At 37.5% G+C, this 27,541-nt stretch overlaps 1 protein-coding gene across 2 annotated transcripts in view; it reads right to left on the bottom strand.

Annotated features, from left to right (window-relative positions):
• Positions 1 to 27,244, bottom strand: part of LOC132010159 (phospholipid scramblase 4-like) — a 49,369-nt gene extending 22,125 nt beyond the window's left edge. The window contains exons 1-4 of one of the 2 annotated variants that reach the window (XM_059388094.1): positions 26,998 to 27,244; positions 15,170 to 15,378; positions 4,415 to 4,683; positions 1,975 to 2,134 (exon numbers count right to left, since the gene is read on the bottom strand). The gene's annotated coding sequence lies outside the window, so the exon portion shown is untranslated. The remainder of the gene's footprint in view (positions 1 to 1,974; positions 2,135 to 4,414; positions 4,684 to 15,169; positions 15,379 to 26,997) is intronic. The other variant, XM_059388095.1, reaches the window with a different exon arrangement.
• Positions 27,245 to 27,541: the final 297 nt, after the last annotated feature.

The following is a 27,541-nucleotide window of genomic DNA, read 5'->3' as shown; positions in this document are numbered from 1 at the left end:
AATAGTAGTGACGGTATGAGTTTGCAGCAAACTTTAAATTAGGATTTTTCTGGAGTGCCTGGGTGGCTCAGATGGTTGAGCATCTATCTGCCTTTGGCAAGGGTCATGACCTCCAGGTGCTGGGATCGAGCCCCATATTGGGCTCCCAGCTCAGTGGGGGTCTACTTGTCCCTCTCCATTTCCCTCTGCCTCTCCCTCTACTTGTGAAATCTCTGTCTCTGTGTCTCTCTCAAATGAATAAATAAAAAATCTAAAAAAAAAAAAAAACAAAACAAAACCCCAAAACAAACAAAACAAATTAGGATTTTTCTGAAGAATGTCAGATCAGGAATTAAGTTTAATATGGCCCCAAAGGTTACACAAGATTGTCATCTAGTAACATTGCTCACAAGGATTAGAGAATTTCCAAGGTCCTTTTGTACCATTTGAATTTCGAAATATCTGCATTATAATTTTTTTAATTGAAAAATAAAGTGGTCCGGGGGGGGGTGCGGAAATAGTATGATGGCAACCCTGTGGATATACTAAAAACCACTGAATTACACACTTTCAAGTGGTGAATTTTATGTATGTGACTTGTACCTCCATTAAAAAAAAAGGAAGATAAATCACCTGAAAGATATAGAAATAAGACATTGAATGAAGTAAAATACTGAGAAAGGGCCAGAAGGAGCTTGGCCATAATATAGGTTTGTCAATACCCTGGATTTAGCAGGAACTGAGCAGTACTGAGTGGTTATACTGGATTACAAGCCATACAAAATATACACAGAGGAAAAAGGAAAAGGAAACTCCACTGTTTTCAGAAAACACTGCAGGGGCAGAGGCTACCTGAGTTCCACAGATCTTATTTCTAGAATGAAATAATATCTCTGTTATCATCTCATTGATGATTTTTTTCCAAACTGTGAGCTTTTTGCCTCTTCTTTACACTCACTCTTTCTAAGCATCATCCAGATGGTATGACGGCAGTAACTTTTTAACTAGCTTTTCCTCTGTTGCAGTGATTCCTTCACACTGGCTCCAAGAGCTAGCTTGCTTGCTTGCTTGCTTGCTTTCTTTCTTTCTTTCTTTCTTTCTTTCTTTCTTTCTTTCTTTCTAAAAGATTGTATTTATTCGTTTGAGAAAGAGAGAGAGCACAAGCATGAGCAGGGGGAGGGGGAAAGGGAATGGGAGAAGCAGACTCCTTGCTGAGCAGGGAGCACAATGCAGGACTTGATCCCGGGACCCCAAGATCATAACCTGAGCTGAAGGCAGATGCTCAAAGGACTGAGCCACCCATGTGCCACCTCCTCCCCCCACAAAAGCTATCTTATTAGACATCCAATCAGTTACTCACTGGACATTTACTCAGCACCTGTTATGTACCAGACCCTGTGCCCAAAGCTGGGAAGAAAGTGATGAAAGACAAACTCAAGTATCTGCTTTGAAGTGTTGCTGTCCTGTCAAAAAGCTTCTACAGCCCACACAGGCTCCAGGATAAGATGCAAACTCCTTCATCAGCAGAAGACTCAGTTGTTATCTCCCATGCTCTGCCCTTCTGTCTTTTGATCCAAGCAGGACCTTATCAAGTTCCAATCATACCACCAGGCCTTCATGACCTTCTGTTTTTGGACCTGTTTTCTTTCGCCCAGACATTCTCCCTTCCCCACCCATTATTTGATTGAGAAACTCCTTATCATGCCAACAAAACCCAACTTCCTCAGTTAGGCCTTCCCTTTAATCTCACAGTCAATACTCTGCGGTCTGTGTCCCTACCACATTCTTTTCATATTTCCATAGAACTTCCTACTCCAGGAGACAGTAAATTCTTTGAGGATAGGAATGTTCTACTTGATATTCAGTAAACTACTTGGCATCCAGTAGGTACTCAATATTTATTTATTGAAACAATAAAGTAATTAGTTAAACAAGCAGCTTAACCCTTAGTGTCATTTTCTGCAGTGGTGAAAAGATTCTGAAGATTTAACTTACCGGATATATAATGGGGATTATGCTCTGGAGGGTCATCAGGTTTTGGATCTGCTGAACTTAAATGGCAGTGTAGTCAGGAGGAGTATCAGGTATTGGATCCAAGGACTTTGTTTTATTTTCATTGTCATCCACAGGTCGATCGGCACTTGTGGGGATGAGCCTTGGAGGAAATGGAGGCGCACAATTGAGAAATGGGATGATTTATTACTGAAGATACTAATTTTTTCCTTATTAGTTTGCTGCAATATCAGTGTATGTAATCATTATGAAATACACTACTGTATTTCTAATGACACCCATAATACACACATATATTAGACATTAATTCATGCATATGATAAATTGTTAGGCTGAACATAGAGTAAAAAACTAAAGCTGACTAATTACCCTGTGCTTGGGATTAAAGCAATGAGTTCCCAGGCTGGTGGTTCAGTGGACCTGATACTGACTCTTATTTACATAGATAAATTCCTTTCAAAATAGTACAAATTCTTTGTCCCAGGATGTAATATGGAGAAACTGGCATATATGGAGTGAATCTGATTTTTCCCCTACACACTTTTTTGAAAAGTGGTTGTGTCAAAGTAAATTCAAAACAAAACAACATAAATACTTAATGGTTTAAAAAGCAGTGTGCCGGGCGCCTGGGTGGCTCAGTGGGTTAGGCCGCTGCCTTCGGCTCGGGTCATGATCTCAGGGTCCTGGGATCGAGTCCCGCATCGGGCTCTCTGCTCAGCAGGGAGCCTGCTTCCTCCTCTCTCTCCCTCTCTGCCTGCCTCTCTGCCCTACTTGTGATCTCTCTGTCAAATAAATAAATAAAAAATCTTTAAAAAAAAAAAAAAAAAAAAAAAAAAAAAAGCAGTGTGCCACACATAAGTCACTTAGAGGTGGTTTAGTGTGCTTACCAGTGACTCCTATGTTGACTTATTCTTCCTAAAACAACCTAGGTCACTACACTTACTGAAAGGAAGGTGTTGAGGTCCCGTTTCATGTTATACCCTGCCCCTTCACTGAGATTGGAGACATTTTCCCTGACCTCACTATGAGGAACAGCTCAGTGCTCCTGAAAAAACTGGTTGCTTTTATCTCATAGAGAACACAAGTCCCTTAAATGTGATATTCCTCTCCTTGAATCAGTTGCAGGAAAACTCAGGACCCACTTTTCAGACCTCCTCTATCAAGGAAAGCTTTTCATTGCTATCACCTCTTTTGTTAGACTTATTTTTCTACTCTTACCTTTCTTTCCTTCATTTTTCTCATGTATTTTAAGTATCTTTGTCTAGATGCAACCAATATAAGTCTCCTTTAGTCCTTTCTATGCCAAATGGTAAACAACAACAAAAACAATTTCCAAGTGAAATAAACTCAAACTATTATTAAGGAAAACAGTCATATAATTCACATTTAAAATGGGGATAAAAAAAAAGGTAGGATAATGCCATAATGATTCTTCACACGAGCTAAGCACAATATGAATGATCAATATTCAATAACAACAAAAACATTTGTTAAGTTCTTCCATGGAAAGTTTCAGGAATTTGACAGTTTATCTGTGATCATTCGCCAGCATAAGACTAAATGTTCCTGGGGCGCCTGGGTGGCTCAGTGGGTTAAGCCGCTGCCTTCGGCTCAGGTCATGATCTCAGGGTACTGGGATCGAGTCCCGCATTGGGCTCTCTGCTCAGCGGGGAGCCTGCTTCCCTCTCTCTCTCTCTCTGCCTGCTTCTCTGCCTGCTTGTGATTTCTCTCTGTCAAATGAATAAATAAAATCTTTAAAAAAAAAAAATGAAGCATAATAAAATTTGTTCACAAAAGACTGCTAACTTTTTTGAAGAATTCTAATGAATACTAAAAAATAAAATGTTTTAATGCTCTAATATATTTATACATATTTATATATGTAATACATATTACTAATAGTGATATATGTAATAAGTTCCATGATTTTTTTTGTCTCCAGTTACATTTCATTCATATTTTTATTAATTCAACAAATACTTACTGAGCATTTTTTATATATCAGGCACTAACATGGATGTTGAAAATACAGTAATAAACCAGAAAACCAAGTGCCCATCATGCTAGAGATTTTATTTTAGAGGCATGAGATTAAAAACACATTAACAAATATTTAAGATTGAATCTACATTCTACAGTTATAAAGAAAACAAAGTAAAAATTTGAGGAAAGACATGGATGGGGTCCCGGGAGTTTTAGGGAAAGCCTCTCTGGGGCATAAACTTTTGAGCTGTTTGAACGAGGAGAGGAGGCACTATACTACAGATGCAGGAAGGGAGTTCTAGGACAACAGGCAACATGTGCAAAGGCCCTGAGATGGCACTGAGCTTGGGATGCTCAAGGGTGAGGAAGACGTCAGATGTGACTGGGACCCAGGGAGCGAAGAGAAGAGAGTGAAGAGATGGAGACAAGGTGATCATACCTGAAGACCGAGGCAAAATGTTTGGGATTTGCTGTAACTGCAGCTGGGCAGTCTTCGGAGGACTTGAATCAGTGGGGAGATGAGAGCTGATTTATACTTTCTCTTGAGGGAGCACAAGTGGAAGTACACAGTGAGGATGGGATGGCAGCCGTAATCCCGGTGAGACCGAAGCTGGCTTAGACCGGGGAGGTCACCCTGGAGAGGTCCACGTGTGGTCAGGAGCAGAAGCTATAGGTTTTCAGGCCAGTGTACTGGAGCTGATGATAGTGCTGGAGAGGAAGATGGTGGGGAAATGGTAGGGACGGGGGAGGGTGGGAATCAAAAGCTCAAAATAGGCATGTTTTGTTTAAGAAGAGACCAAAATAATTAACAGAAAATATTGTTTGTGTTTGTGTGTATTTATTAATTTTCTATTATGAGAAATGTCTTTTCATCTTAAAAACATAAACTTTCCTGGCTGGGAAAGAGGACCTACCCCTCAGGGCTAGCCAATTCTTAGAAATAGCAAAGAGCTCTGACAGGAGCATGCCTTTGATATGCAAACTAACTGCTCCAGAGCCCTACCTCTTCCTTTGTCTGGGCTCTACACCCCAGGAGATAATTTCCTTTGCCTTAATCTTCCCCTGGCCAGGTACCAGGTAACTAGGAGCTATTCCTTTGGCCTAGAAACATGTCACAATTATTCAAACCAGCCAGTCCTCAGTGGTTTGCCCTGCCCTGCCTTCATCCCTCCACCATGCCCCCCCCAAACCTCAATAAAGGCCATGATCTAAGAACTCTTTTAACTTCTGCTTCTTCCTGATCAAAATGTGGTATCCCTCCTGTGGCCCTGTGTTTTGTGCCATGCCTCTCATTTCTAGGGGAACTGTATCATTGCTTTTCTTTCAAAGGAATTTACCTTTCTATGTTTTCAGTCATCTTTATAAATTAAGACTGACATCAACCTTTTGCTGATGGAGGGTCCTGCCTTGCTGTTGATTGCTGCTAACTGATTCAGGTGCCTGCTGCTGAAGGCTGGAGTGGCTGTGGCAATTTCTTAAGATAATGAAGTTTGACCTGTCAATTGACTCTTCCTTTCACAAATGACTTCTCTGTGTCATATGATGTTGTTTGGTAGCATTTTACACAGTAGAATTTCTTTCAAAATTATAGTCAATTCTCTCAAATCCTGCCACTGCTTTATGAACTAAGTTTTATATATATATAGATATATATATATAAAATTTTTTTTTAAAAAGTTCATTTATTTTTAGTAATCTCTACTAAATGTGGAGCTTGAACTCATGATCCTGAGATCAAGAGTTACGTGTTCTACCAACTGAGCCAGTCAGGTACCCCTATGTGATATTTAAAATCCTTTGTTATTTCAGCAGTCTTCATAGTATCTTCACCAGAAGGAGATTCTATCTTAAGGAACAAGTTTCTTTGCTTATCCGTAAGAAGCAACTCCTCACCTGTTAAAACTTTATCATGAGATTGCAGCAATTCACATATAATAATAAAAAAGTTAAAATATTATGAGAATTACCAAAACATGGCACAGAGACATAAAGTGAGCAAATACTGAAAAATGGCAAAAGTAGACTTGTTCAACATAGGACTGCCAAAAATCTTCAATTTGTAAAAAAAAAAAGCAGTATCTGCAAAGCACAATAAAATGAAGTATGTCTATATATGATCCTTTCTTCAAAAAAAAATTTAAGAACAAAGCACAAGACATATTTTATGTGAACATTATGAGAATAACTCAGGGTGGGAAACTAGAAGTTGAGACGAAATTTTTAAGGGGGTTATGGATTTAATTGATACCATTAGGCAGGGAAAAAATGAGGTTATCAATTAAAAAAAGGAATTATAGTATTTCCAGATTTCTGAGGGTGATGACAAATAATGAGGACAGTATCAACCAAGACTATAATTTAGTAAATGGATATCAAGGGTCAGGTAAAGGGCCAAGCAATTTGCATATTTTAACTAATTATAATAGCATGTGTCTAAGATACAAACTATTATCCCAACTTTATAGATGAGAAAACAGGCTTAGAGAAATAAAGCAACTTAACTATATGCTCATTAAATCATCAAGCCCATGAAAGTCATTTATTTCTAAATCCAAAGCCCATGTTCTTTCCACTAGGCCATCTCCTTGATCAGAATCTAGAGTGTGGTCATTTGTGTTGTTCATGTGCAGTAGAAAGCCACTCATGCAGGGTAGGCGAAGGGAGCATTAGAAGAGAATGTAAGTGATCATTATGAATATTGAGCTGACCTAAGAATATTGTTTTAAGATAAGCCAGTATACAGATTCCCAGCCCAAATGTTTGTCTACTAAGTATGGGGCAAAGAAACCAACAACATTTCTAGGCTCGGATCATCTCCACAATGTCACTCAAGCCTGAGTTACTAGTACAATGTCTCAAGAGGTATAAAAATATTCTAGAGCTCAACAAAAAACTGGTGTGTGCAACTGCTGGCCAGCCAAAGGAGTTCTACCCTCCAAAGATAAGAATCCCTGGTATTTAGAAAAACACTGATACCTTTCTAGAAGCTTCAATCCCAGGCAACCATAGGTACATACTTTTGAGCGACTCTTGTACATGTACACAGAGGACATACACAAGAATGTTCTTGACACCACTGTTCATATGAAGAGAAACTAAAAACATTTTTATTATCCATCAGTGGTAGATGAAATCAATCTGGGTATAATCATATAACAGTATATTGTAGTGGAAACAAATCAGAACCTTATCCATCATCAGAGATGAATCTCAAAATACAATATTGAGCAAAAAAAGTAAGTCACTGGGGGCACCTGGGAAGCTCAGTCGGTTGAGCATCTGACTCTTGGTTTCAGCTCACGTTATGATCTCATGGGTCCTGAGGTTGAGCCCCATGTTGGGCTCCTCACTCAGCAGTGACTCTTCTGCTTGACTCTTCTCCCTCTCCCCTTCCCCCCATTCATGCTTGCATGCTTTCTCTAAAATAAATATGTAAATTTAAAAAAAGAGTCATTGAAGAATATGGTATGATTTTATTTTTATGTTCAAAGGCAGGAAAATTAAATACTTTCTTTCAGATATATACATGAAAATAAAACTCTAAAGAAAAACTAGGGAATTAATAATACAATATCTAGTCAGAGGTTACGTGTGGAGGAAAAAGGGACTCTAATTTCCTGCTAACAGTCTAATGATTAAGGACAGGGAAGATGGGTTTTTATTCTTTAAATGATATTTATATGTTTAAACTCATGTTTTCGGACGTATGACATTACATTGAACAAGACCTTTTGACAGCCACATGTTGAGAGTACTGTTTTACTGACTAAAGGTTTGTTGTTACTTTCTAGATTAAGTCTCAGAATTTCAAACTGTTAAGAACTCATAATGAAATTTATTAGAACAATTTATTAGGACCTATTTCTATCTATCTATCCATCCGTACATCCAGTAACTCACCATTATTTTAATGCTAAATAAAAATACATATCTGAAATTTTCTCAAAATAAATATTAAGAAAAAAATGTAGAATTTTGGACTCTCTTAGGTAGCATCTCTAGGGAAAAGCCCAGAAATGTGTGTTTTTAATAAGAGACCCATGTGAGTCTTATAATCAGACATGTTTGAGAGTGATAAAGAAAATTAGTTCTCATAAATAAACAGTTCTCAATTATATCATTCAGAAATTAGAATTTAAATATGATTCAAATGAAAAATCAATCTATAAAGATGTTTTAAAAAGCAGTTAGTATCAATGAATTTAATAAAGTGAAATGCACCTGCACACTGCCTCATACGCTGCAAATGTTCTTAATTTGCTTAACTTCCCTCTCCTTTGAGATGCTAATTTTTTCCCTACCACCTAGTATCCTCCATTCTTTCTTTACAATATTATTTTCCTTTACAATCTAGGAGTTTGCATATTTTTCTAATTATAACAACATGTCTCTACTTAGTTTGCATGTATTATGAGGCAGAATAATTTCCAGTTGGTATAAGCATGGATATTGTTTACATAATTGTTCCTTAACATTCAGTGGATCGTTTTCTGATTTCTCTATTATTTAGCAAGCATAAAAAGTGCCATAGGTTGAAAAAGAGGTGGAGGAGCTAAGATGGTGGAGTAGCAGAAGGACCTTAGGCCTGCCTCATCCCTCAAGCACAGCTAGATTTGTTATTTAACAAATGATTTGTTATTTAACAAATCACTCTGAATACCCAAGAAATCAATACAAGGCCCAACCAAACTGCACAACTAGAGAGAGAGAAGAGGCCACATTGTGGAAAGTAGGAGGTGCAGAGACATGGTCTGGAGGAAAGAACTGATTGTGTGTGCAGTGGAGGGGAAGGAGCCTTGATCAGAGAGAGAGAGAGAGAGAGACAGAGAGAAAAGTGCACAGGGAATCCTAAAGCCAGTGACTGGGAAACTGAGAGGGGCTGACTTTTATGAGTATTTGCAACCAGCAGGGTTCAAAGACTGGATTTTTAGAGGTCTGCTGGTATGGATCCCTGAGGGCACTCTAGTGCTCCTATGCAGAAGGAGGGCAGATAGCCCAGAGGCAAATAACCCCTGGGAATGCACTGGGAGAGACAAGATGGTCCTCCTTCTTGGAGGGCATCTGGGAGAGGTGATATTGCCTCTCCTGGAACAAAAGAGCTGCCAGGCACCATATCCCTCTCCCACACCTCAGCATAGGCATAGAGAACTTTGCCAAGGGTGGCTAATGTGGACACCTGCTTTTTGCTGTGCTTTACTCCAAACTCCATGCCCCTGTGCTTTAGTGTGATTGCCCTTCTGGGACAACATGCATCACTCCCAACATGGGGAGACCCTCTCCCAGAGAACCAACACAGGTCCCCAAAGTTTGGAGTTTTAAAACTCAGCCAGCCTGCTTGGGATAGAACACAGGTGCACTACACTGTTGGGTGGGTACACAGCCCAGACATTGACATGGTGAATGTAGTGATCAGAGAGTCCCCTGGACACATGAGGGGGAGACTGTTCACTTTTCTGGGAGGGCTTGCTAGACAGTAGCAGATGGGAACTCTCCTCTCCAGTTTCCAGGGACTAGGTAGCACCAAACATCTTAGTAAAGAATAAATGGATCACCCAGGGAATTAAAGAAGAAATTTTTAAAAAATATATGGAAGTAAATGAAAATGAAAACATGGCAGTCCAAAACCTTTGGGACGCAGCAAAAGCAGTCAAAAGAGGGAAGTATATAGCAGTACAGGCCTACCTTAAAAAGCAACAAAAATTTCAAATATGCAACCTAACCTTACACCTAAAGGAGCTAGAAAAAGAATAACGAAGCCTAAATCCAGTAGAAGGGAAATAATAAACATTAGGGCAGAAATAAATTATATAAAAACAAACAAACAACCTAGTAGAACAGATCAGTGAAACCAGGAGCTAGTTCTTTGGAAAAAATTAATAAAATTGATATGCCCTTAGCCAGACTTATCCAAAAGAAAAGAGAAATGAGCCAAATAAATAAAATCATGACAAAGGGGAGATCACAACCAACACCATAGAAATAAAAACAATTATAAGAGAATATTATGAAAAACTACATGCCAACAATCAGGAAGATGGTTTCACAATGGTCTGGGCAATCTGAAAAAAAAAGGATAAATTCCTAGAAACATAAAAAACTACCAGAATTGAAATAAGAAGAAATAGAAAACTTGAGCAGACCCATAACCAGCAAAGACATTGAATTAGTAATCAAAACTGTCCCAATAAACAAAAGTCCAGGGCCAGATGGATTCTCAGCAGAATTCTACTAAACAGCTAAAAATTAGTTAATATCTAGTCTTCTGAAACAGTTCCAAAAAATAGAAATGGAAGGAGAGCTTCTAAATTCATTCCATAAGGTCAACATTACTTTGATTCCAAAACCAAACAACCCCTCCCCTCCCAAAAAAGGAAAATTATGGACCAATACCCCTGATGAACATGGATGCAAAAATTCTCAACAAAATACTAGCAAATGAATCCAACAGTACATTAAAAGAATCATTCACCATGATTGAGTAGGATTTATTCCTGGGTTGCAAGGATGGTTCAATATTCATAAATCAATCAACAGCAATAACATTAATAAAAGAAAGGATAAGAGCCATATGATCCTCTTAATAGATGCAGAAAAAGCACTTGACAAAGTACAGCATCAATTTGTTAAAACCAACAAAGCAGGTATAGAGGGAACAACCCTCAACAAAGTAGGCATAGAGGGAACATACCTCAACATCATATAGGTCAGATATGAAAGACCCACAGCTAATATCATCCTCAATGGGGAAAAATCGAGAGCCTGCCCTCTATGGTCAGGAACAAAACAGGGAAGTCCACACTCACCACTGTTATTTAACATAGTACTGGAAGTCCTAGCCTCAGCAATCAAACAACAAAAAGAAATAAAAGGCATCTGAATCAGCAAGGAAGAACTTAAACTTCCACTCTTCACAGATGACATGATATTCTATGTGGAAAACCCAAAAGATTCTAACAAAAAATTGCTAGAGTTGACCCACAAAATCAGTAAAGTCACAGGATACAAAATCAACATAAAGAAATTTCTTACATTTCTAAACAACAATAATGAAGCAGTAGAAAGAAAAATCAAGGAATCAATCCCATTTACAATTGCACCAAAAACCATAAGATACCCAGGAATAAACTTAACCACACAGGTAAAAAAGCTGCACTCTGAAAACTAAAGAATACTTATGAAAGCAATTGAAGATGACATAAAGAAATGGAAAAACATCCCATGCTCATAGACTGGAAGAATAAATATTGTTAAAATGTCTATATTACCCAAAACAATCTACACACTTAATGTAATTCCTATTAAAATACCAACAGTATTTTTCGCAGAGCTGGAATATAAAATCCTAAAATTTGTATGGAGCCAGAAAAGACTCTGTATAGCCAAAGCAGTCTTGAAAAAGAAAAGGGGGCATCACAATTCCAGACTTCAAATTATATTACAAAGCTGTATGGATCAAGACAGTATGGTACTGGAACAAAAACAGACACATGGACCAATGGAACAGAATAGAGAACCCAGAAATGAACCCTCATCTCTATGGTCAACTAATCTCCAACAAAGCAGGAAAGAATATCCAATGGGAAAAAGAATGCCTCTTCAAAAAATGATGTTGGGAAAAGAGGACAGCCACATGCAGAAGAATGAAACTGATCCATTTCTTTACACCATACATAAAAATAAATTTAAAATGGATGAAAGACCTAAGTGTGAGTTAGGAAAACATCAAGAGGCAGTAACCTCTTCGATACTGGCTGCAGCAACTTCTTACTAGATACATCTCCTGAAGCAAGGAAAATAAAAGAAAAAATGAACTACCAGGATTTCATCAAGATAAAAAGCTTCCGCACAGCAAAGGAAGTAATCAACAAAACTAAAAGGCAACCTTTGGAATGGGAGAAGACATTTGCAAATGACATATCTTAGTATTCAAAATTTATAAAGAACTCACCAAACTCAGCACCCAAAAACAAATAATCCAGTTAAGAAATGGGCAGAAGACATAAATAGACATTTTCCCAAATAAAGATACCCAGATGGTTGACAGACATGAAAAGATGCTCAACATCACTGGTCATCAGGGAAATACAAACCAAAACTATAATGAGATATCACCTTACACCCATAAGAATGATTAAAATTAACACAGGAAACAAGATGTTGGTGAGGATGCAGAGAAAGGGGAACACTCTTATGCTATTGATGGGAATGCAAACTGGTACAACCACTCTGAAAAACAGTATGGAGGTTCCTCAAAAAGTTAAAAATAGAACACCCTATGATCCAGCAATTGCACTACTAAGTATTTACCCTAAGAATACAAAAATACTGATTTGAAGGGATACATGCACCCTGGTGGTTATAGCTTCATTATCAACAATAGTCAAATAATGGAAAAAGCCCAAATGTCCATTGACTGATGAATGGATAAAGAAAATGGTGGTGGTGGTGGTGGTGGTGCATGTGTGTGGTGGAATATTAGTCAGCCATAAAAATGAACTCTTTCCATTTGCAATGACATGGATAGACCCAGAGAGTATTATGATAAGTGAAATAAGTCAGAGAAAGATAAATATCATATAATTTCACTCATATGTGGAATTTAAGAAATAAAATAGATGAACATGGGGGAAAAAAAGAGAGAGGCAAACCATAAAACAGACTCATGATTCTAGAGAACAAACTGAGGGTTGCAGGAAGAGAGGTAGGTGGGGAAAAGGGCTAAATGGGTGATGGGTATTAATGAGGACAATTGTGATGAGCACTGGGGTTCTTTGTAAGTTATGAATCACTAAATTCTCCTCCTGAAACTAATGTTACACTACATTAATCTTTAATAAAATGTGCCATAGGTTGAAAAGAGACTAGATTGGGCTTTATGTGAGATGGAATTCAGAATAGAAAACTAAACTAAGCTCTATTTCATAATGTGTTAGCTTTATATGGTCCCCAAAGCTCTTCATTGCAGAGGTCTTTCACATTTTTAGGGCTTAAACTGCATACAAGTGAATCTAAGCTACCTGGTACCTAATAAAGAGGGAAAGGAGACATGGGCTGGAGAGGATGAGGCTGGTGAAGCTGTGGTCTGCTGCTTTGCAAGGCAGCCCGACACCGTAAATTGCATTCTACAGCAAGAGAGCATTTACATGGGAGGCCCCTGGCTGCTTCCAACCTTGTAGCTGTGCTGTATCTTGCTCTTCAATTCCACTCCTGTAAACAGTGACGTGCTAGCAAAGCTCGGTGAAACCAGACTCTAGAGCCACACCATGGGCATCTAAAACATCAATTACAAAACCAGAAGAATGGTCAGATCTTTGCAGCTGTGTATGTACTAGACAGTATCCTATCCTCTAGGCAGAGAAGCCACTGGACATATGGAACCTTGCAATTCTCGAGGCATAAGGCTTGGAAACCTGCACATGCAACCCTGTCTCCAGGGCTTTCAGCTGTGAGAGGAGAGAAAAGAAAGCAGAGGGTCACTGTCTGGACAATTCCTTCTGATTCTTATCAGGGACAGGAGAAATCATTTCATTAAATCTTTTACAGCTATTAAAATCCCTCATCTTGGGATGACTGGGTGGCTCAGTTGGGTAAACATCTGCCTTTGGCTCAGTTCATGATCCCAGGGCCTTGGGATCAAGCCCCACATTGGGCTCTGCTCAGCAGGGAGGCTGCTTCTCCCTCTCCCTCTGCCTGCTGCTCCCTGTGCTTGTGGTCTCTTACTCTGACAAATAACTAAAATCTTAAAAAAATTTAAAATCACAATAAATCCCTCAACTCCTCTATGGGTTTAACTTGCAACTATTAGACAATGTTATCCTTTGTAAAGTGGATGGGCTATGTGGAGTAGGAGAGAAGAGTTGGTGGCTGATAAACAGCTGGTGGCCCATTTCAGACCACGTGGACAGTGGTCCAGAGGATGGGTTCAAATTCCAGAGATGTCCTTAACGGGGTTGAACCAGGTGACCTCATTGTTCTTGGGTTATCCTATATACCATGAGTGTAATCTTGGTTGGATCCACCTGACAGAACTCCTGCTGTGAAGACAAAAACTATCCCACTTGGAAAGCACTGAAAATGGTGCCTGGTGTAGACCATGCCTTCAGTAAGTTTTCATTGTTCTTATTATTTCAAAAGATAAAATACACAAACTAATGAAGAGACCAAGAATAAATATCTAGATTGAAGTATAATATTAAAAAAGCTGTTAGCCTTTCAGCCATTTAACATGTATTCCTGAGCACCCATGCCTACGATTTTATGCTGTGCTTCCAGCCAACATCACCAACTTCTTTCTCCACTGTTCACAATTCCTGCAGGTAACATCTCATAAACAATGTCTATACTGTGCTTAACACTGGAGTGGACTAGAAATGGAGACACTGATGAGTGGGCCTTTACTTCTAGCTACATGAAAGACAAAGTGATTCAGAGTCCAGCTTAAGTGTCTGCAGCGTTTGCTTTTAGCTCGATATAGTTTCATCATGTCATACCATTCAGATTTATTTAGCAATAGACTTAAAAGAGCAAGTAATGCAGTGTTTAAAACATCTGAAAACTAGGAAAATATAATATTATATTATAAAAATATAATTTTCATTAAATTTTAACATAAATATTGAGGTCTTTTTTTGCAACCCTACTATATGAAATATGGAATATTTTTACTCTGTTACTATAGTGCTTTATGGTATAAAATGAGATAGTATTTATAAAATTATGTTTTTTTATTTGAGACCCCTGATAACGCTCTTAGCAAATAGGAACAATACTTTTGAAGTGCTCAAATTTCATAAACCTTATATTTCACAACAGGGATAAAGGCTGGGTTCATCCAAGTTAATGTGCTAATAATCCTAAGAAAATATGCTGTGCTTAACAATAAATCATTTATTAGTCTTTGCAGTAAAAGGCTCATATGTTATTTTTCTATATCCATAAAAGTCTATTCCACTTTAGTTGTTACAGGTAAATTAGATGTTAGTTCACAACCTTGGTAGGTTCCCCAGTGGAATCTGAAACCAGTCTCCCTAGAGAGATGACAGGGGAGACTGACAAAGAAGCAGACCATTCCCAGTTGGTAGGTGGCAAGTTTAACAAGGGGACTTACATACAAGGCTTGTCTTGGGCAGCTGTAGGCTATGAGCAGATCTCCATTACAGCCACCAGAATCTTAAAGTTTATACAGAGGCCTTACCTGGGCTGTGACATACAACATCTGTAAGGTCTCAACACCATATTTTACTATCTCAAGCCTATGTCCTTGGGTATCTTCCAGCCTGGTGAGGGCAAGTAGAATGCATATTCCAAGGACAGGGGAGAAGATGGAGCTATAATTGTTGGGGTCCAGCTCATAGGTCAGTTGGTGATCACAGGCTCTTGATGACCTCTTCCAACATGAGCATGCTGAAAATTTTAGAAGATCATTTTAATAACATGCAACCACAATAACACATTCTTTTTTTATTATCAAAATCATATGTTATTCATAGAAAATAAAGAAATACAAAAAGTCATAAAAAGTAAAAGAGTTACATTTTTGTTCTTACTTTCCCAAAGTAACCATCCTTAAAATGTTAGCATAATCCATTTGTGTGTATGTGAATTTCTGTGTGAATGTATGAGGAATGAGTTACAATATATATTATAATAAAATTAAGATCTCAGTATACTATAGTCATACATTAATGAATATATTTTGGATATAACAAATATTATTTTAAACCACAATTTTAGTGACTACAAAGCTATCTATTATTGGTTGTGCCTACCTAATTCAAACTATTTTATTATTACTGTTTTAATTTTTTTTGAATTATGATTAATACTATAAAATATACTTTTACATGAGTGTCTGAATGTACAAATGGTTAATGTCTATTGCCTTAGTAGAAAATAATTTATGTTAAGGTTTTGGGTCAACAAAGTTTTCACAATTTGGAAACATTTTGCCTAGATATTTTCTTTCTAATAACAGTCCTTCTGTTTAAGCCCAAATCATATGAATGACCATCTTGGCACTAAATATTATTTTCCTTTATTCACTTCCTATTTATTACATGGAAACTATGGCTATTATTTTATGACACCATTATATAAAATAATTCTCTTCTAGTACTGAAAATACTAGTTATGCACTGCTTAAAACAGAATAGTTAACTTATAATGGCTTAATAAGTTTTAAAAAATTAAATGCAGAAATGTTGCAGAATAGCAGATATATGGTACTGTATGTAATTTTAACCTCATATTCTAAAAGATCTGATCTTGTAAGACACTTTAAATCATCTATTGCTAGCTTAAAGCTATATAACTTTTTATTAATTTCTTCAAATGAGGCAAGATAAAAACAAAAAGAAATATAATAGGTCCCTAAGCAAGCAGTCTCCCCAACTGGAAGTTTAAAATAACAAATGCAATGTATTTCCATTGAGCTTGTTTATGGATTCTGTACTGAACATTAATGTAGTTGAGTTACTAGCATTCAATAAGATAATAATCAAAAGTAAAACACATTTTCCAGTATAGGTGCAGTGAAATTGTTAATAAGAAAGATTTAAATCAGATTTGATAGGGGTATCCAGATATACGGACTCTGCTCCTTCCCAATTTTATACATTGATGGTGTAACTGGACCCTTGTGGTAAATTCACTAAACTTACTATGCATTCTATAGTTTACCTTCTTTTTTGAATATTTTTAAAGTTCACTTCAGTGTATAGAGAAGGCTAAGATGCCTGAGATATATAAGAACTGATTATTATTTTTATGACCAATATAGCAACTCAGAATTTGGTCGCTTCATTATTGAACCTCTTTATCTTTAAATTGTCACTTCCCCAACATCTTCATAGATGGTCTAGAAATACCGATCCATTTCACTTTGTGGAAAGTTCTATAGAACAGAACAGGGGTGGAAACTGTAGCACAGAGGAGTTTAAGAGCATTTTTCCAGGGTTGCACAGCTAGCGAGAAGTACTGGTAGGATTAGAGCCCAGGCAGTTTAGTTCCTGAAGCCACATTTGTCTCATTTGCTGCAGCCTGTACTTCTTAATCCTCTTCACCTATGTTTTACCATCCCCCTGCCTAGAAGTGGGATTTCTGGATCTTACGGTAGTTCTATTTTTTAATTTTTTGAGGAGATTCCACACTGTTTTAATGGCAACTGAAACAATTTCTATTCTCAACAGTGCACAAACCTTCCCTTTTCTTCACATCCTTGCCACCACTTGTTATTTCTGATTTTTTCAGTAACAGCCACTCTGACAGGTGCGAATGTCTCATCGTGATTTTGATTTGCATTTTCCAGGTGGTTACTGATGCTGTACATCTTTTCATGGGCCAGTTGGCTGTCTGTATGTCTTCTCTAGAAAAATGTCTCTTTACATCCTCTGACCATTTTTAGTTATCTTGAATTACAAGAGGTCTTTATATATTTTGGCTGTTAGCGCCTTATCAGATAAATCATTGCAAATATCTTTTACCATTCAGTATGCTGTCTTTTCATTTTCTTGATGATTTCCTCAACTGTGCAAGTTTTTCAGTTTTAGTCCCATCTGTTTATTTTAGCTTTTGTTGTCCTTGTCTGCTGAGACAGATGCAAAAGTATTAAGACTGATGTCAAAAAGTTTATTACCTGTTTTCTTCTAGCACTTGTATGACTTCAGGTCTTACATTTAAGTATTTAACCAATTTTTAAGTTTATTTTTATGTATTATAAGGAAGTGGTCCATTCCCTCTACCCACTTTGTTTAGAGTTTTATCATAAATCGGTGTTTTTCTCCCATTTGTCAAATGATTTTTCTCCATCTATTAAGATAATCATGATTTTCACCGTTCATCTTGTTAATGTGTTATATCACATTGATTTGCAACCATCCTCGCATCCTTGGAATAAATACCACTTGATAATAGTATATGGTCCCTTTAATATATTTTGAATTGGGATTGCTAACATTTTGTTAAGGATTTTTGCACCTATGTTCATCAGAGATGTTGGCCTATGATTTTTTTTTCTTTTCTTTCTTCTTTCTTTCTCCTTGTGTGGGTCTATATTGTTATCAGCTTCCTTCTTAGAGCTGCTTTTGTTGCATTCCATAAGTTTTGGAGCATAGTGTCTTCATTTTCATTTGTTTCAATATGTTTTTCATTTCATTTTTTATTTTTTCAATGACCCTGTGATTGTTGAGCAAGCACATGGTTTAGCCTCCTCATCTGAGTTTTTTCCCAGTTTTCTCCTTAAAATTTATTTCTAATTTCATACCATCATGGTTGGGAAAAATGCTGGATACAATTTCAATCTTCTTTAAGTTTATTTAGATTGTCTTGTAGCCTAACATTATCTATCCTGGAAAATGATCCATGCACCCTTGAGAAGAAAGTGTATTCTGCTTTTTATAGTTGGAATGTTCTGTATATATCTGGTTAAATCCATCTGGTCTAATGTGCCATTTAAGGCCAATGTTTCTTTATTACTTTTCTGGCTTATATATCCATTGATATGGATAGTGGGGTGTTAAGGTCCCCTACTATTATTGCTTTACTGTAGGAAACCCCCCCCCCCAATGTCTTTTAATACTTGCTTTACATATTTAGGTGCCTTTATGTTGTGTGCATAAATACGTACAAGTGTTATATCTTCTTGTTGGATTGATTCCCTTATCATTATGTAATGCTTTTGTCTCTTTACAGCCTTTGTTTTGGAGTTCTATTTTGTATGATGTATTGCTACCCCAGCTTTCTTTTCACGTCTATTTACATGGAATATCCTTTTCTATTCCTTCACTCTCACTCTGTGTGTCTTTAGAGCTGAAATGAGTCTCTTTTGGACAGTATATAGATGGGTCTAGCTATTTTATCCATTCAGCCATCCTCTATCTTTTGATTGGAGATTTTAGTCCATTTATATTTAAAGTGATTATTGATGGGTGTGTTTTTATTGCCATTTTGTTCATTTCTTTTTTCCTGGTTGCTTTTGTAGTTCTTCTCTATTCTCTTGCCCTCTTCCCTTGTGATTTGAGAATGTTCTTTAGAACTATTTTTCGATTCCTTTCTATTTTTTTGTGTATCTATTATAGGGTTTGGTTTGTGTTTACCATGAGGTTTATCTATATCTAGCTAGGTATGCAGTCTGTTTTAAGTCGGTGGTTGCTGAAGTTTGAATGCTTTCTAAAAACACCACCTTTTTACTCAACTCCTGTTTTATGTTTTGGATGTCATATTTTACAACTTTTGTGTACCCCTTAACTAATTATTGCAAATATAGTTGATTTTACTACTTTTTATCTTTTAACTTTCATACCAGATTAATAAGTGATTGACCCACTATTTTTACTATTTACTTTACCAGTGAGATTTTTTTCTTTCATTTTTTTTTCTAGTATTGGTTTTTTCTTTATGTTTAAAGAAATTCATCTAATATTCTTAGTAAGTTGGTTTAGTGGTATTGAACACCTTTATCTTTTGCTTGTCTGGCAAAATTTTTTATCTCCCCTTCAATACTGAAGAATACCTGATAACCTTATCAGGTATTCTTGGTTGCCATTTTTTCCTTTTAGAACCTTGAATGTATCATGCCACTCCCTTCTGGTCTATAAAGTTTATGCTGAATGATCATAATCTATGGAAACTTCCATTACATACAACTAATTGCTTCTGGCTTGCTGCTTTTAAGATGTTCTCTTTCGTTTTTGACATTTTAATTACAATGTACCTTAGTTTGGATACTTTTGGGTTCGTCTTCTTTAGGAGTGTTTATACTTCCTCAACCTGGATGTCTGTTTTCTTCCTTAGGTTAGAAATGTTTTCAGTTATTATTTCTTCAAATAAGTTTTCTTCCCCATTCTCTCTCTTTTCCTTCTGGAACCCCTGTAATGCAAATGTTGGTATGCTGGATGTTGTCCTGGAGGTCTTTTAAACTAGCTAATTTTTCTTTTACATTTATAATTATTTCATTCCATGCTGAAATATATATGAGATAAGCATGATGAAAAACAAATTTCATTATAAGCATTTTTATATGGAGATGAGTATACATACTCACTTTAAGTTCCACCTTCTATTTCCTGAAATTCCACTATATTTCACTCATGCAAGCACATTGAGATAAAGAATAAATATCTGAAGACTGAAGTTTTTTACCTATAGAAATATGATCAATCAGATTCAAACTTCCATTTGTCACTAGAATATTTAGAGATTTACTAACCAACTATCCTCATTTTCTTTTCTTTTCTTTTCTTTTTTTTAAAGACTTTATTTGAGAGAGAGAGTGAGTGAGAGTGAAAGCATGAGCTGGAGGGAGGGGCAGAAGGAGAGAGAGAAGCAAACTCCCCACTGAGCAGGAAGCCCGACCTCAGTCTCAATTCCAGGATTATGGGATCATGATCTGAGCAGAAGGTAGATACTTAACCAACTAAGCCACCCAAGCACCCTCATCCTCATCTTCCTTAATTCTTTTTTTTTTTTCCTATTCAGTGTGGTTGATTTCCACTATTGAGTCTTTCATTCATATTTCCACTATTGAGTCTTTCATTCATTCTGTATCTTCTAACCTACTGTTTATTCTCCCATATATTTTTCATTTCTGTTATTGTATGCTTCAGTTCTGATTGGTACTCTTTTATACTTTCTCTTTATTGAAGTTCCTTAGTGTGTTTATATATTCTTCTCTTGAATTTGGTAAGCATATTTATGACCATTACTTTGAATACTTTATTGGGTAGACTGCTTATCTCCCTTTCATTTCGCTCTTTTTCTGTGGCTTTTGTCTTGTTCTTTTGTTATTCCTCTATTTCTTCATTTTGCCTGGCTCTCTGTGTTTCTTTATATGTATTAGATAGTTACATCTTTGGTATACCTTCCAGTCTTAATGGAGTGGCCTTAGGTAGGAGATGTCCAGTGGTGCTCAGAAGCACAATTCCCTCTGGCATCCAGAGCTAGGTGTTCAGAGATGTCCCCTCTGGGGGCTGTATGCTCCCTCCTGTTGGGGCAGGGCTGTGAATGCTGCTAGCATGCTGCTGTATGGGTTGGTTTGCAGCCCAGCTGGCTGCAAGGCCTGACCATTAGAGCTGTTGGCCCATTGGTAGGTGGGTTTATCATCATGATGGCTATTATGCCCAGTCAAGGCACAGGGCTGCACAGGGCTCTTGGTGGGGAATGCGTCCTGGCACAGGCAGTGTAGAGGGAACATTCCAAAAGAGCACCCACAAGCACCAGGATCAGCTACTGAATGAAATAGTAGAAATGGCTACTATGAATGTCTCAGTACCTGTGGAGAGGCCCAGATGCCTCTTGCCTTTCTGGCAGGTGCTCCAAGATTAGCAAGTCGGTTCCTTTACGATGTGCTTTTTGATCTGGTCTTTTTGTGATGGTTACCAAATTAAGTGAGTCTGTGTTTGAGACCTTTAAGAGAAGATTTACCTTTCCCTACAGTTCTGTAGTTTTTCTGGATGTATTCCCTGTTACCTTTCAAAGCCAGGTGTTTTGAGGGCTCATCTTTCCTGTGCAGAATCTAAGGGTTCAGATCCTGAAGTTTGAATCTCTTGCTCTTCAGAAAGAAGTTCTGTACCTTTGTGATTCCTTCTGACCATAAAAGGCCACACTTGTGTTGTGTTTTTTTTTCCTTATCAAGAATATATCTGCTTCTTCTACCTATCTCAGTGCTATTCTTGGTTGTAGAGGTTCTGTTCATCCAGTTTTTAGGTCCCCTGCTGAGGGAATTATTCCATATACATTTGTAGATTTGGTGTGTCTGTGAGAAGTGAGCTCAGGATCTTCTTTTTTTCTTTTAAAGATGTTATTTATTTATTTGACAGAAAGTGACACAGCGAGAGAGGGAACACAAGCAGGGTAAGTGTGAGAGGGAGAAGCAGGCTTCCCCAAGCAGGGAGCCCCAAGTGGGGCTTGATCCCAGAACCCTGGGATCATCACCTGAGCCAAAGGCAGACACTTAATGACTGCAACATCTAGGCACTCTGAGCTCAGGATCTTCTTATAGCACCATCTCACACTGGTGTTTGGTTTATTTCATTTATTTTGCTCAGGAAAAGTTCTGTGAATTATAAACAGCCAACTCATGTGTGACATTGCCATATTTAACTCTAATTTTAAACTTGAGTCAGTTTATATATTTTAGTACACATATTGAGGTAGGTAAATAATTCACAAAAAATTCTGCAGCAAAAATTCTCGAGACATAAACACAGAACAAGATGCTTTTCACAGGCTTCTCCAGCTTTCCTTCCTGGGAAACCGAACCAAGGGGAGATCATGTTTATGAAAGGAAGTGTTGGAATCTCTGCCATCCTCCTATTGTCCAACAGACCTGCTGGACCAAAGAAAAAACACATCTGCCCCTTTCTGGCTGGCAAGTGGTATTGTATAGTTCAACAGGAAATAAGGTGGGGCAGTAACGGATTCAGCCTGCTGATGCTAATAGAACTTTGTGAGAGAACAGGGAGAGAATTAGCAGTGGTAGAAGTAAGTTTAAGTAAGTTCACAAGAGTAAACATTTTTGTAAAGTCAAGAGTCTTAAAAAATGATTACATTTTGGTGGAAGCACATATCTTTCTCTACTTGGGCTAATCTAACAAAATACCATAGACTGGGTAGCTTATAAACAACAGAAATTTATTTTTCCAAAATCTGGAGTCTGGAAAATGCAAGATCAAGTTTTCTGTCTGGTGAGAGCCTACCTCCTAGTTCATAGATAACTCTTTTCACTGCATCCTCAAATGGTGGAGGGGGTAAGGGATTTCTCTGCATTTACATAAGTAACTATGACCTAGGGAAATGATCCCAAGAACCTAATACACGATCAAGTTCACAAATTACTTTGTGCAAAACTTGTAACTTTTTGAAAAACTTAAAACTATATAGACCTTTGACACTAAAATAATATAAAAATAATTGAGAATAAAATTGAAATACAAATTACAGCCTTCTATAGCAAAATTTAAAAGGGGAATTTGGTTGTTATTTTTATATTAGATCAAGTTGCTGAAATTTATTTTTAGTAAATATATATGCTTAAATTATAACATTATTTTTAAAACTTTAGTTAAAATACTCTTCTGGGGTATCTGAAATGGTAGCTATTTTAAAAATGGATGATTAATAGGATATACAATGTTCCTACAAATGACTGGCTTTCTCCCAAACTTTTTATCAATTTAGTGAAAATATCTCCAAAGTGTTTAGTCATTTTCCTACCTTCTCAAGCATTTAAATATTATCCAAAATGTTTCAGAAAAAAGAATTAGATAAATATATTTGTAGTTATAGTTGAATTCTGTGACACTATAAACACTGTGTAGTTTTCATCATATTGAAACAAGAAAAATAATGCAAATATTTCATATGGTTCAGTAAAAACATTATAACAAAACTTCTTGACACAATCTTATTGACACCTTTAAGAGGTATGGTTACAAGTACTTTTGTAAAAAATAATAAAATGTTTATAATATGAATAATTATAATGTGGATAACTTTGTTTTTAAGAAGTCTGAAAAACCTAGAGGAAATACTAAAATGTAAGTAGTATTTCCTCTTCAACCTTTCTATAATAAATATAAAATAGACTTTAGTAACCTGAATAAGTTGAAAAAAAATAATAAAAATAGAACTGCCACTGCACTATACACTTAAAAATGGCTAGAATGGTGAATTTTACATTATATTTTATAAAAGAGAAGAAAAAAAGAAGGCAAGAATCACTGTAACTTGAAGATATCTATAGTAACAACAAATTTCCCTATTTACACTTAAAACTCCCAATACCACTAAATCAAAAACGTAAAATAGTGTGTATTTGTTATGATGACCTTGCAAAATTGAATGAAAATTAATCTATGGAAAAAACCCCCAGAACTAATAGTACTCTTGTAGTGAATCTGTAAGTAAAAAGACCTTCTGAGTTCATCTGATGTATAGCTTCTGCACACTCTTCCAAGTTCAGTTGTAATAATAGGTTTTAATTACTGGCTCCTGTGGTATATTGTATTGTATTGACTAGTTTCACGAGTTTCTTGGTTACTTAGGATCTAGAGAGTTGTGTGGGCACAATACAAACTCAAATCCAATGACTGAAGGAATCAGTCATTCCTATTCAGCACCTTGGCATCTTTATATTTGCTATCACATGTGCTGAGATTAGAAAAACTATCCTCAAAGTCACTATACAGGTTTTCCACTAACAAGATGAACAAAGATCTATTACAATGGGATAACATAAATATACAGATATCTATAGTTTCACAGCATCTTATTAGTAGAACTGTATATGTAATGTGTATATTTAAAAAAATATTTTATTTATTTGAGATAGAGAGAAAGAGAGGGAGACAGAGCATGAGCGGTGGGGGAGGAGACAGAGAGGGAGGGAGAAACAGACTCCCTTCTGAGTGGGGAGCCGGACTTGAGGCTTGATTCCAGGACCTTAGGATCATGATATGGGACCAAAGGCAGCCGCTTAATTAACTAAGCCCTATAATGTATACATTTAATTATATATTAACATGGAATCAATCATACAAAAAATTGAGAAGTGAAGACTTTTCACTATGAACAAATGGTATTTTGGCAAAATCTATCTGATTTTATGTTATCCTTTCTGTAATCGACATGAATATATTTCTTATTTTATTCATTCTATAACCTTCCAAACAAATGATATATGAAGGAATATTTTATTCTTTTCAACAAATGCTAGGGACTGTAAAGGTCAGCTTTTGGTTTTATTTTAAAATAAAAGCATGAGACCAAATAGAAGCAAGCTGATAACTACAGTCTATAGATAAATTTTATTAAATACATTAAATTGGGTTAAGTGGTTTAGAGAGACTATCAGGTCTCTCTCAATTTTAGCTTTCAGGAAAGTTGTTTTTGTCATTTTGGAGTATAAAAATATTGGAAGAATAATTATTCTCATGAGGTTTATAGAATTCATTTAAGTAAACATTGCCATGTAAATTATATGTGGACTGTTAACAGATAATGTCTTATCTTATTGTATCGATCTGTCTAGTTTTCTGGTATTGAAAATTATAATAAAGCAGGAGATCATGTGGCCTATGAGTAAATCATTTTAACAAGAAATCTCACATTTACAAAGATAGATTTCCTTTGACTTGGAGTTACCTGCAAACAAACACAGTAACAAAATTCAAGTAGTCAGGGAATATTCATATCATGAAAAGTAAGGATTCCTTCTGCCCCAAACCCCATTTTTCATCTCTAAAGGTACCACTGATAACAGATTTTTTTTTGTCTTCCAGGAGACATTCTAAGAACCAAACTAATATGTACACTTAGTGTCTTAGTCCATCTGTGCTGCTATAACAAAAATACCATAAACCGGATGGCTTATAAACAACAAACATTTATTTTTCACAGTTCTGGAGGGTGGAAGTCCAAGATCAAGGTGCCAGCCTGATGTGGCGAGGGCCTTCTTCCCAGATGCAGACTTATTGTAACCTCACATAGTAGAAGGGGCAAGGAAGGGATCATTCTCTGGCCTCTACTGTAAGGGCAGTAATCCCATTCATGAGGGTACCATCCTTATGAACTCAGTACCTCCCAAAGGTCACATCACCCAACACTATGACTCTGGGCATTAGGACTCAATATACCAATTCTGAAAGGACACAAACATTATCTATAGCATCTTATAATACAAATGACAGTCTTCCATATGAGTTTGTGTACCTATTTTTTTTTTTTAAGATTTTATTTATTTATTCGACAGAGAGAGACACAGTGAGAGAAGGAATACAAGCAGGGTGAGTGGGAGAGGGAAATGCAGGCCTCTGAGTAGGGAGCCTGATGCCTGGCTCCACCCCAGGACCCAGGGATAACGACTTGAGCCCAAGGCAGACCCTTAATAACTGAGTCGCCCAGGTGCCCCTTGTGTATCTATTTTTAAACTTACTAGTCTTCTTATATCATTTCAATTGATATAAACCTTTTTTTCTTTTTATAACTGAACACATTTTCTTTAACTGGCCAGTTAATGAAAATTTAAATTCTTTCAAAATTTCAGCTATTTCAAAAAAATATGTGTATATATATATATATATATATATATACATTTTTGTGTATATATATATTATAAATATATATATACATATATATATTTCTGTGGGATATACTCCTAGAAGTAGAACAGCTGCATCAAAGTCTCATGCTATTTGTTTTGATAGCTATAGTTGAATTACATAACTAAAAGGAAAAATCTGTTTTGATAGCTACCGTCGAGTTTGCACTCCTGGCAATAATGTATACACTTTCCAACAGAGTTTCTATCAAAATTTTGTCACTATTAAATCTCATAGTCAAAGAATAATAATTTCTCGTTGAGGGGTTGAGTAATTTTTTGTTTGAAGATCATTTGTATCTCCTTTTTTTACAAACTTTCATTTGTCCATTCTTATCTATTATTTTTTCTTCTTTCCAACTTGGGTTCTTTATATAAAGTTTAGTAGAACTTTGTCATATTTGAAATATTTTTGAAACGTGCCTTTGGTCCTTACTTATTGGAATTCTCCACGCAATATTTTATTTCGTGTAGTCAAATTTTAGCTCCTTTTGTTTTTGTCATCTCTCCTTAATCCTGAAGAATAACAACTATAAAATTAAACGTTCATTATGACATGCAAGAGGAGTCTGGCCCGGTAGAAACCCTCCTGCGGAACAGAGACTAGGAGGTGGCCCAGAGCAGCCCCCACGAGCCTTCTTCCCACAGGAGACGCTAGAAAGCCGGGCAGGAAGGTCGGGCCAGCCAGCCAGTTCTCCCAGCACGCACACCTCCCTACTGGTCCTTACTGAGTCTCCCGGCAGACGTGCGCCTCGAGCCCGGAAACTCCCGCACCACCTGAGGATGCACCGCGCCGCGCAGGGGGCGGCCGAGCACCAGCCCAGGACGCCGCGCGCCCCCGCATCCGCCAGCCCCGGCCTCCCCTCACCACCCAGGCGGCCCTCCAGCCTCCCAGACCCCGTTCTTCGCCCGCCCCCGGCTCCACTCACCGCGGGCCCGATGTCCTCTCCGCACCCGCGACGCCAGGCCCCAGGGTCTAACCTTCCCGGCGGAGCGGAGTAGAGAGGAGGGACAGGGGAGGAGAGAAGGAAGAGGAGGACGTTTCAAATGGAAAACAAACGAGAGCCCCGAGGGGAGGGGGCGGTGCGGGGCTCAGGGGCGTGGTCCCGGCTCGCCCGGACCCTCCCCCGGGGCCAGCGGCCGCGCGGACCTCGGACCCCAGCCCCCGCGCTTGGTCCTCGGCCGCCGCGGGTCGGTTGTGCGGGAGGCGCGGAGCGCCACGGCTGTAGGCGTCCAAATGAGAAAGGACGGAGAGGGGGACACGGAGAGAAAAGTTGTCAGAGCTCTAGTGTGAGGTGAAGAGGGAGGTAAGGGCCTGTTGACGGTTGTTTCTAATGGAAGACGCAGGTTTTTGAGGAGATTTGCTGACAGCGGTTACTGTGCGCGGAAAGGAAGCGAAGAAACCAGTTTCGCAAGAGCCGGGTTAATTTGCATCTGCTCCCACCCCTCAGACCCTTGGCTTGGAGAATTGGC

This window comes from Mustela nigripes, chromosome 2 (assembly GCF_022355385.1).
Source record: "Mustela nigripes isolate SB6536 chromosome 2, MUSNIG.SB6536, whole genome shotgun sequence".
Classification (NCBI taxonomy): Eukaryota; Metazoa; Chordata; class Mammalia; order Carnivora; family Mustelidae; genus Mustela; species Mustela nigripes.
The sequence above is the reverse complement of the archived record's forward strand: the minus strand, read 5'-3'. Positions and strand labels throughout refer to the sequence as shown.